General features: G+C 39.8%; 1 protein-coding gene across 2 annotated transcripts in view; it reads left to right on the top strand.

The window, feature by feature from the left end:
• Positions 1-4,934: 4,934 nt before the first annotated feature.
• The window catches only part of LOC121390601 (sodium/myo-inositol cotransporter-like), a 63,630-nt gene continuing 60,341 nt past the window's right edge, over positions 4,935-8,223 (top strand). The window contains exon 1 of one of the 2 annotated variants that reach the window (XM_041522457.1): positions 4,935-5,052. The gene's annotated coding sequence lies outside the window, so the exon portion shown is untranslated. The remainder of the gene's footprint in view (positions 5,053-8,223) is intronic. The other variant, XM_041522458.1, reaches the window with a different exon arrangement.

Genomic DNA, 8,223 nt, shown 5'->3' with positions numbered 1-8,223 from the left:
TTTCCATATGTAAATGATTTTTATAGAAAATTACTAACCTGTATGTAATTTTGTGACCGCAATTTTTACTATTTAAATGATGTAAAATGTGTTCATGTTTTAACTTTTTTTCTTAAAACGACCACTTTATATACTACGGTGAAACCCCTCAAAACCGGACACCCAATTTCAAGGGGTATTTGGTTTATTGAGGTTATGCTCTTATTGCACAAGCATTCTCAGAGTACTGCTAAAACAATATGTATGTTCCCCACTGGGCCCCACAACGTTTTGTATTCCTTTGCTAATCATAACAGGGTAAAAGTAAAAGTAGTTCCGTCCCACAACAGCTATATTTGTGGTCAGTGACCGGAAATATAGAAATTTATCTAGTCATATCATATCATAATATCTTGCCAACATATATATATATATATATATATATATATATATATATTGTAATTGTGTGGGGAGTGTGTATGTGGGGGGGGGGGAGGGGGGTGTTTCTAGACTGTGATATGCAAAGGAGGTCGGCTAATGCTCCCCCAGAAAATACATTAAAAAAGAGAAAATATACTTGAAGCAGGGGGGATTTCGACCCCCCCCACTCTTCCCTGCACATGCACCTGGTAACTGCAGGGGGGATTTCAACCCCCCCCCCCCTCCACTCTTCCCTGCACATGCACCTGGTAACTGCAGGATGACAAAAATATAGGCTAGGGAGGATATTTCATGTTTTTTGTCAAATATGATTTATATCTCATCGAGTGAAGTTTGCAATCATACATGTGTCTCACGAGTCACACTTGCGTGACAGAGTGTGATATGATTGCAAACTTCACTCGATGAGATATAAATCCTATTTGACAAAAACATGAAATTTTCTATTTATTATATAACTTTTGGCAATTTACCTTTATTTTTTAACATGCCAGCAGCAAAATAGTTCCGGCTTTCTTACAGTGAAATTAACATATTTTAGAGTGAAATAGTGAAATTTTCACGCTAAATTGTGTTATCGTTACTGAGTGACTGATAACACTTTTATTTCACTGATATTTTAAGATATTTCACTAAAATGTTGTATAATAAAACATCCTATCTGATGGGCAACATTTTTCTTCTGTCATGTGGCTTTATTTTTTAGTTTAGCCTATTCTGTTTATATTTTATAACCACATTACATTTTTGATATACCCAAGTTTTTTTTTAATGCAAACACAGGTGCATGTGCAGGAAATTGTGCAGGTGCGAGTGTAATCGTGTGACTAACAATATTTTTATATGCAGTCGGGTTATATACTCCTACGGAAATTAAATAAAGAAAAAATTGCTTAGAGCTGGGCAGGATTTTGACCTCCAAGCCCATCTCTGCACAAGCACATGGAAAATTATGTCTGTGTTCAATTAGCTTGCATTTATTTATTGCAGAAATAAATGAAATTGTTTTGAAAAAAATGGCCCTTGTCTTTATGATGAAGCACTTTTAATCCCTGTCAATCAGCATGTGTTTGTTTGAACCACAAGTAGATATATAAAGTTAAAGTTTGTTTTAATGACACCACTAGAGCACATTGATTTATTAATCATCGGCTATTGGATGTCAAACATTTGGTAATTCTTACTTATAGTCTTAGAGAGGAAACCCACTGCATTTTTCAGGCAGCAAGGTATCTTTTATATGTTCTATCCCACAGACAGAAAAGCACATACCACAGCCTTTGACCAGTTGTGGTGCATTGGTTAGAATGAGAAAAAAACACCCAATCAGTTGAATGGATACCCTGAGGTGGTTCGATCCTTTGACGCAAGTACCTCCGGTGAACACAAACAATTCAACTAAATCCAGCCCCAGAAGTGGATATGAGCATGGAAACATACATGTAAAGTAAAATAAAAACATTTTTAAATGAAAATTGTATATGTGTTATCTATACCAAAAGTGGGGCGGGACACAGCCCAGTGGTAAAGCGTTCACTTGATGCACGGTTGGTCAGTTTTATTTAACAACACACTCAACACATTTTATTTACAGTTATATGGCGTCAGACATATGGTCAAGGACCACACAGATAGAGAAAACCCGCTGTCGCCACTTCATGGGCTACTCTTTTCGATTAGCAGCAATGGGTTCTTTTATATGCACCATTCCACAGACAGGGTAGTACATACCACGGTCTTTAATATACCAGTCATGGTGCACTGGCTGGAACGAGAAATAGCCCAATGGGCCCACTGATGGGGATCGATCTCACACCGACCATGCATCGAGCGAGCGCTGTACTACTAAGCCCACAGCTAAAGCTGATGGGAAATAACGGATGTGTGACATGGATAGCCACTAGTGACAAGCACCTGCCACAGTTGGAGATACACGGACTGGGATGTGGAGGTGAACAGCAAAAGAAGTTGAAAGATAGGAGGAGAGAAAGGAAAGGGGGCAGTGGGATAAAAAAAAACCCACACAGATATTGAAAGAGGAAACCTGCTGTCATCACTTCATGGGCTACTCTTTTTTATATGCACCATCCCATAGACAGGATAGCACATACCACAGCCTTTAATGTCGTGGTGCACTGGCTGGAGTGAAAAATATAGTCTTAGAGAGGAAACCTACATTTTTTCTGTACCAAGTCATTTGTTACTAGAGCACATTGATTTATTAATTATTGGTTATTGGATGTCAAACATTTGGTAATTTTGACATATAATGGGCATAGGAAGATGCCAAAAAGTGGGGGGCACACACACGTATAAATACATAAAAACCATCGCTGCTGCTACAAAGTTGGGGTGGGGCACATGCCCCCCTTACCCGCCCACTTCCTACGCCAGTGCATATAGTCTTAAAGAAAGGAAGGAAGGAAAACGACACACTCAACACATACGGTTAAGGACCACACAGATATTGAGAGAGGAATCCTGCTGTCATCACTTCATGTGCTACTCTTTTTATATGCACCATCCCACAGACAGGATAGTACATACCACAGCCTTTAATGTCATGGTGCACTGGCTGGAGTGAAAAATATAGTCTTAGAGAGGAAACCTACATTTTTCCATTAGTAGTATATGCACTATACCACAGACAGGATAACACATACCACAGCCTTTGATATACTAGTCGTGCACTGGCTGGAACAAGAAATGGCTTGAAGGGCCCACTGTCGAGGATCGATCCAAGATTGACCGTTCATCAAGTGAGCACTTTACCACTGGGCTACATCCTACCCCCTCCGACAATCAGTTGTTATAATCCGACCAAATCATTTTATAGCAATGAGTTATAATTTTTTCTAATAATCACAGGTTTGTATTATACATATTTGTAACAGCTGTACAGCTATCTTTAAATTAATGTGTGAATGTAAAATTGTAAAATAATTGCTTGTCCAACAGGTTGACATGCCCAAAAAAGGGTGAATCCAAGAGGGTGGAGCAGGGAGCCATGTCCCCTACCACCACCCAAAAACAAAAAAACAAAACAAAATGTAAGTGCCCCCCTTTTTAGAATAATTTGTTTGAAATTTTCATTTCATGAATGCCAGGGCTGTAGCTAGGAAGTTTGTTTTATTTATTTTATATATATATATATATATATAATTATTATTATTATTATTTTCTTCTTTTTTTTTTGGGGGGGGGGGGGGGGTTCAGGTGAATTCTTGGAATGAATAGCATGGAAAGCACAAGACATTAGGGGGTCCAGGGGCATTCACCCTCCCAGGAAATGTTTAAATCTAGAAGCTTTGATATACCATTGCCCAACTTTCCCCCTGCTAGCTACAGCCCTGAATGCCAAAGGTTTATTGGTATGCCCTTTTCACATTTTGGACTATATGTGCCCTTTTGCTCTAGGTTCCCTCCCTAAAACAGTTCCAGGGTCTGCCCTTGTTGTATATTTTAATTACAGTTGGTGATATATGAGAACATGTCTAAATATATATTTTTTTCTATGTAATTACATATAATTTATTGATCCATACATACAAAGTACATGTACCCATATTTATTACGTCGGTGGGCCCATTGAGCTATTTCTCGTTCCAGCCAGTGCTCCACAAATGGTGTAACAAAAGCCATGGTATGTACTCTCCTGTCTGTGGGATGATGCATATAAAAGATCCCTTGCTGCTAATCGAAAAGAGTAGCCCATGAAGTGGCAACAGGGGGTTGCCTCTCTCAATATCTGTGTGGTCCTTAACCATATGTCTGACGCCATATAACCATAAATAAAATGTGCTGAGTGCGTCGTTAAATAAAACATTTCCTTCCTTCATTCCACATTTATTAGGGATCTTTTTGAATGTATATATTTTATACAAGGCTACATGTATAGTACCGGTATTCAGAATAAACAACTGGGACACAAATACCATGTTTGTTATTATTTCTGTGTTGCCTTAAAGGGACATTCCTGAGTTTGCTGCAATCTTTTAAGATGTGATTGACTAACAGAGATTTTTTAACAATTGTAATTACATATCAAATATATTTTTCTGCATAAATCAATTAATCATGCTGTCCTGGCACACACCTCAGCTATCTGGGCTGTCTGTTCAGGATAGTGAGTTAGTTGTTAGTTGGGTAGTGGTTAGTGAGAGAGAAGAGGGTGTAGTGGCCTTACACCTACCCATTGATCCCTTAAGAACTCGCTCTGGGTTGGTGCCGGTACCGGGCTGCGAACCCTGTACCTACCAGCCTGTAGTCCGATGACTTAACCACTGCGCCACCGAGGCCGGTTACGCTTGCAACTAAATGTGTTCCCTCCCTTCTTTCGAGCAGTATATTTCTTTCTCCCTTTTTTGTTGTTGTCCAGTTTCAAAACGCGCTCGACAGTCTTAGAATAGTAGTAAATAACAAGGCGAAAAAGCACGCTCATAAAACGTGTTCATCTTAGCGTAACGTGTTCCCGTAAACACCTGCACATATAAAAATATATGCATAGATAGAAAGTGTACGCATCGGGCATTCGTCCGTATGAATTACACTTGGATGCACAATACAAGCGGATAGAAGAGCAAGAGGTTGTTCGTACGAAATCGGGCTCTGGAAATTTCTACACACTTGTAGGTATGGAAACTATTTTGTTTTATTTGCAGGCCCGTAGGAGCCTGGGGGCTAGGTGGGTCTCAGCCCCCCCCCCCCCCCCCCCCGCCTTTTTTCGCCAGTTTTTATTTCGGGACTTTAAATGTCTCAGGTAATAAGCCGAAAAAACGCCAGAATCAGTATGAAGTGGGTTAATATTTTAAAATTTACCTTATGGGGCTTTGGGGCTTCGCGCCTGTGGCACTCGTGGTTTCGCACAACACATTTTATACAACCATAAAAATTAGCCCCCCCCCCCCCACACACACACACTTTGAAAATCCGTCCTACGGGCCTGATTTGTACGCATTTTTTCTTATTATTATTATTTCTAAATAAATGAATTAAGAATGAAACAAAGAAGTGTATGTCATACTTCCTTTGTCTAAATTTGTATTTACAAAAATATTAAAAACCTGGAAAATTCGAGGATCGAGAGTAGCCTACGTTCGATATCGTTATCAACAACACGCTGCTAATTTTTGTTTGTAGTTTAAAGCTGCTATGTCGAGTTTATATTTTTAAAAATTATTAAGCCATTTAGAAAAAACAACAACATGAAAAAGCAGATATTGGGGTAGGACTTTCCTTTGGCACTGTCACGTATAAAGAACATTCTAAATACTTATAATAAATATACTGATGGAAAGAAATAAGAGAACACATGGAATTGTAGACCAAATTTAATTCACTACTAGTGTAGTAATGTCTGTATTTCATACCAAGTTGTAATGTGAGATTGAATGTCCATAGTGTTGAATGTGCTGCCTATATGTTCCCATTTAATTTCTGACAATATCAATTGATTTTTGATGCAGTCATTATTTCTTGTTACTATCTGTGTGATCCTTTATTTCTTTCCATCAGTATAGTTAGGGTTAGGATTAGGGTTAGTGACAGTGCCAAAGGAAAGTCCTTCCCTCTGTAATATAGCCTGCATGCTTTTTTGTAGTTTTTTTATTTGAAGTTCTTTATTTTCATTTTTGGTCACATTTTCACACAGTATATATATATTTTTTTTATACATACACAGACCAAAATTAGTTAATATAAAATAAAACAACAAACTCTTGCCAACACGACATTGAACCTCACTCAGTACTAAACACTCAAAATTTCTTATACATGTATATATGGTAATAAATACTTAGATACTGTCAGTGGTGGATGACGTAGAGATATTTATTCAAACAACTTATGGTATACACTCCATCTTTTAATACCGGCCTCGGTGGCCATCGGTCTACAGGCTGGCAGGTACTGGGTTCGGATCCCAGTCGAGGCATGGGCTTTTTAATCCAGATACCGACTCCAAACCCTGAGTGAGTGCTCCGCAAGGCTCAGTGGGTAGGTATAAACCACTTGCACCGACCAGTGATCCATAACTGATTCAACAAAGGCCATGGTTTGTGCTATCCTGCCTGTGGGAAGCGCAAATAAAAGATCCCTTGCTGCCAATCGGAAGAGTAGCCCATGCAGTTGGCGACAGCGGGTTTCCTCTCAAAATCTGTGTGGTCCTTAACCATATGTCTGACGCCATATAACCGTAAATAAAATGTGTTAAGTGCGTCGTTAAATAAAACATTTCTTTCTTTCTTTTTTCCATCTTTTAATAAATTCATATATAATAAGAATGTATATGAATTTTTAATATTTTAATATCTAGTGATTTCTTCAGAACTTTTGAACTGTATATAAATTGCTTTGTCAAAAGAGCAATAATGTCAATTATGATATTGTTCTTTGAGTGGCCAAGAAGAGAACTGGTACGAGAGAATATAACTATAATGTCTGCAGCTCCTTTTACACATTGCTCGACTTGTTTAATTAAATTTTGGACGTGTACACATTTCTACTTATTTTCGTGCTTATATCCAACTAAGGTTCAAGCATGCTGTCCTGGGCACACACCTCAGCTATCTGGGCTGTCTGTCCAGGACAGTGGGTTAGTGGTTAGTTTGTTAGTTGTTAGTGAGAGAGAAGAGGGTGTAGTGGCCTTACACCTACCCTATGAGCCCTTAAGAACCGGTACCGGGCTGCGAACCCTGTACCTACCAGCCTGTAGTCCGATGGCTTAACCACTGCGCCGCCGAGACGTGTACACAATCAAAAAATAAATGCGTATACGTTAGCCTGCATGTTTATTATTTAGCCACATTATTTTTTCTTTAAAATCTAGGTCACACGCATAAACATTATTAACTCGCCGTAAAAAAACACCCCCAAACACCGCAGTACCGGCCTCGGTGGCGCAGTGGTTAAGCCATCGGACTACAGGCTGGTAGGTACAGGGTTCGCAGCCCGGTACCGGCTCCAACCCAGAGCGAGTTCTTAAGGGCTCAATGGGTAGGTGTAAGGCCACTACACCCTCTTCTCTCTCACTATCCACTAACAAACTAACAACTAACCCACTGTCCTGGACAGGCAGCCCAGATAGCTGAGGTGTGTGCACAGGACAGCGTGCTTGAACCTTAATTGGATATAAGCACGAAAATAAGTTGAAATCAATCAATCAAACACCGCACCTCACCAAACCCCCTCCCAAACAAGCAACAGCAATATCTCCTGCTTTAACTATAGTTGTGAAATTTAGCTCAGTCGGTAGAGCACTCTCCTGATAAGCCAAGGTGCTTGGTCAAAGGATCGAGTCCCATCGGTGGATCCATTCTGTGATTTATATTTCCCCGTCCCAGCCAGTGCTCCACGACTGGTAGGCTATATCGCATGCAGTGACAGTGTTACGTTCTGTCCAGATTGTGGGGGAAATGCAGTTCATTGATCATCGGAAGGAAATGTTTTATTTAACGACACACTCAACACATTTTATTTACGGTTATGTTATATAGCGTCGGACATAATAATGGTTAAGAACCACACAGATATTGAGATAGGAAACCCGCTTTCGCCACTTCATGGGCTACTCTTTTTCGATTAGCAGCAAGGGATCTTTTATATGCACCATCCCACATACAGGATAGTACATACCACGGCCTTTATTACACCAGTGCGGAGTACTGGCTGGAACGAGAAATAGCCTAATGGGCCCACCGACGGGAATCGATCCTAGATCGATCGCGCATCAGGCGAGCGCTGTACCACTGAGCTACGTCCCACTCCTTCAACATTATTAATCATCGTCTATTGGGTGTCAAACAT

Source organism: Gigantopelta aegis, chromosome 15 (assembly GCF_016097555.1).
Source record: "Gigantopelta aegis isolate Gae_Host chromosome 15, Gae_host_genome, whole genome shotgun sequence".
NCBI classification, from domain to species: domain Eukaryota; kingdom Metazoa; phylum Mollusca; class Gastropoda; order Neomphalida; family Peltospiridae; genus Gigantopelta; species Gigantopelta aegis.
The sequence above is the reverse complement of the archived record's forward strand: the minus strand, read 5'-3'. Positions and strand labels throughout refer to the sequence as shown.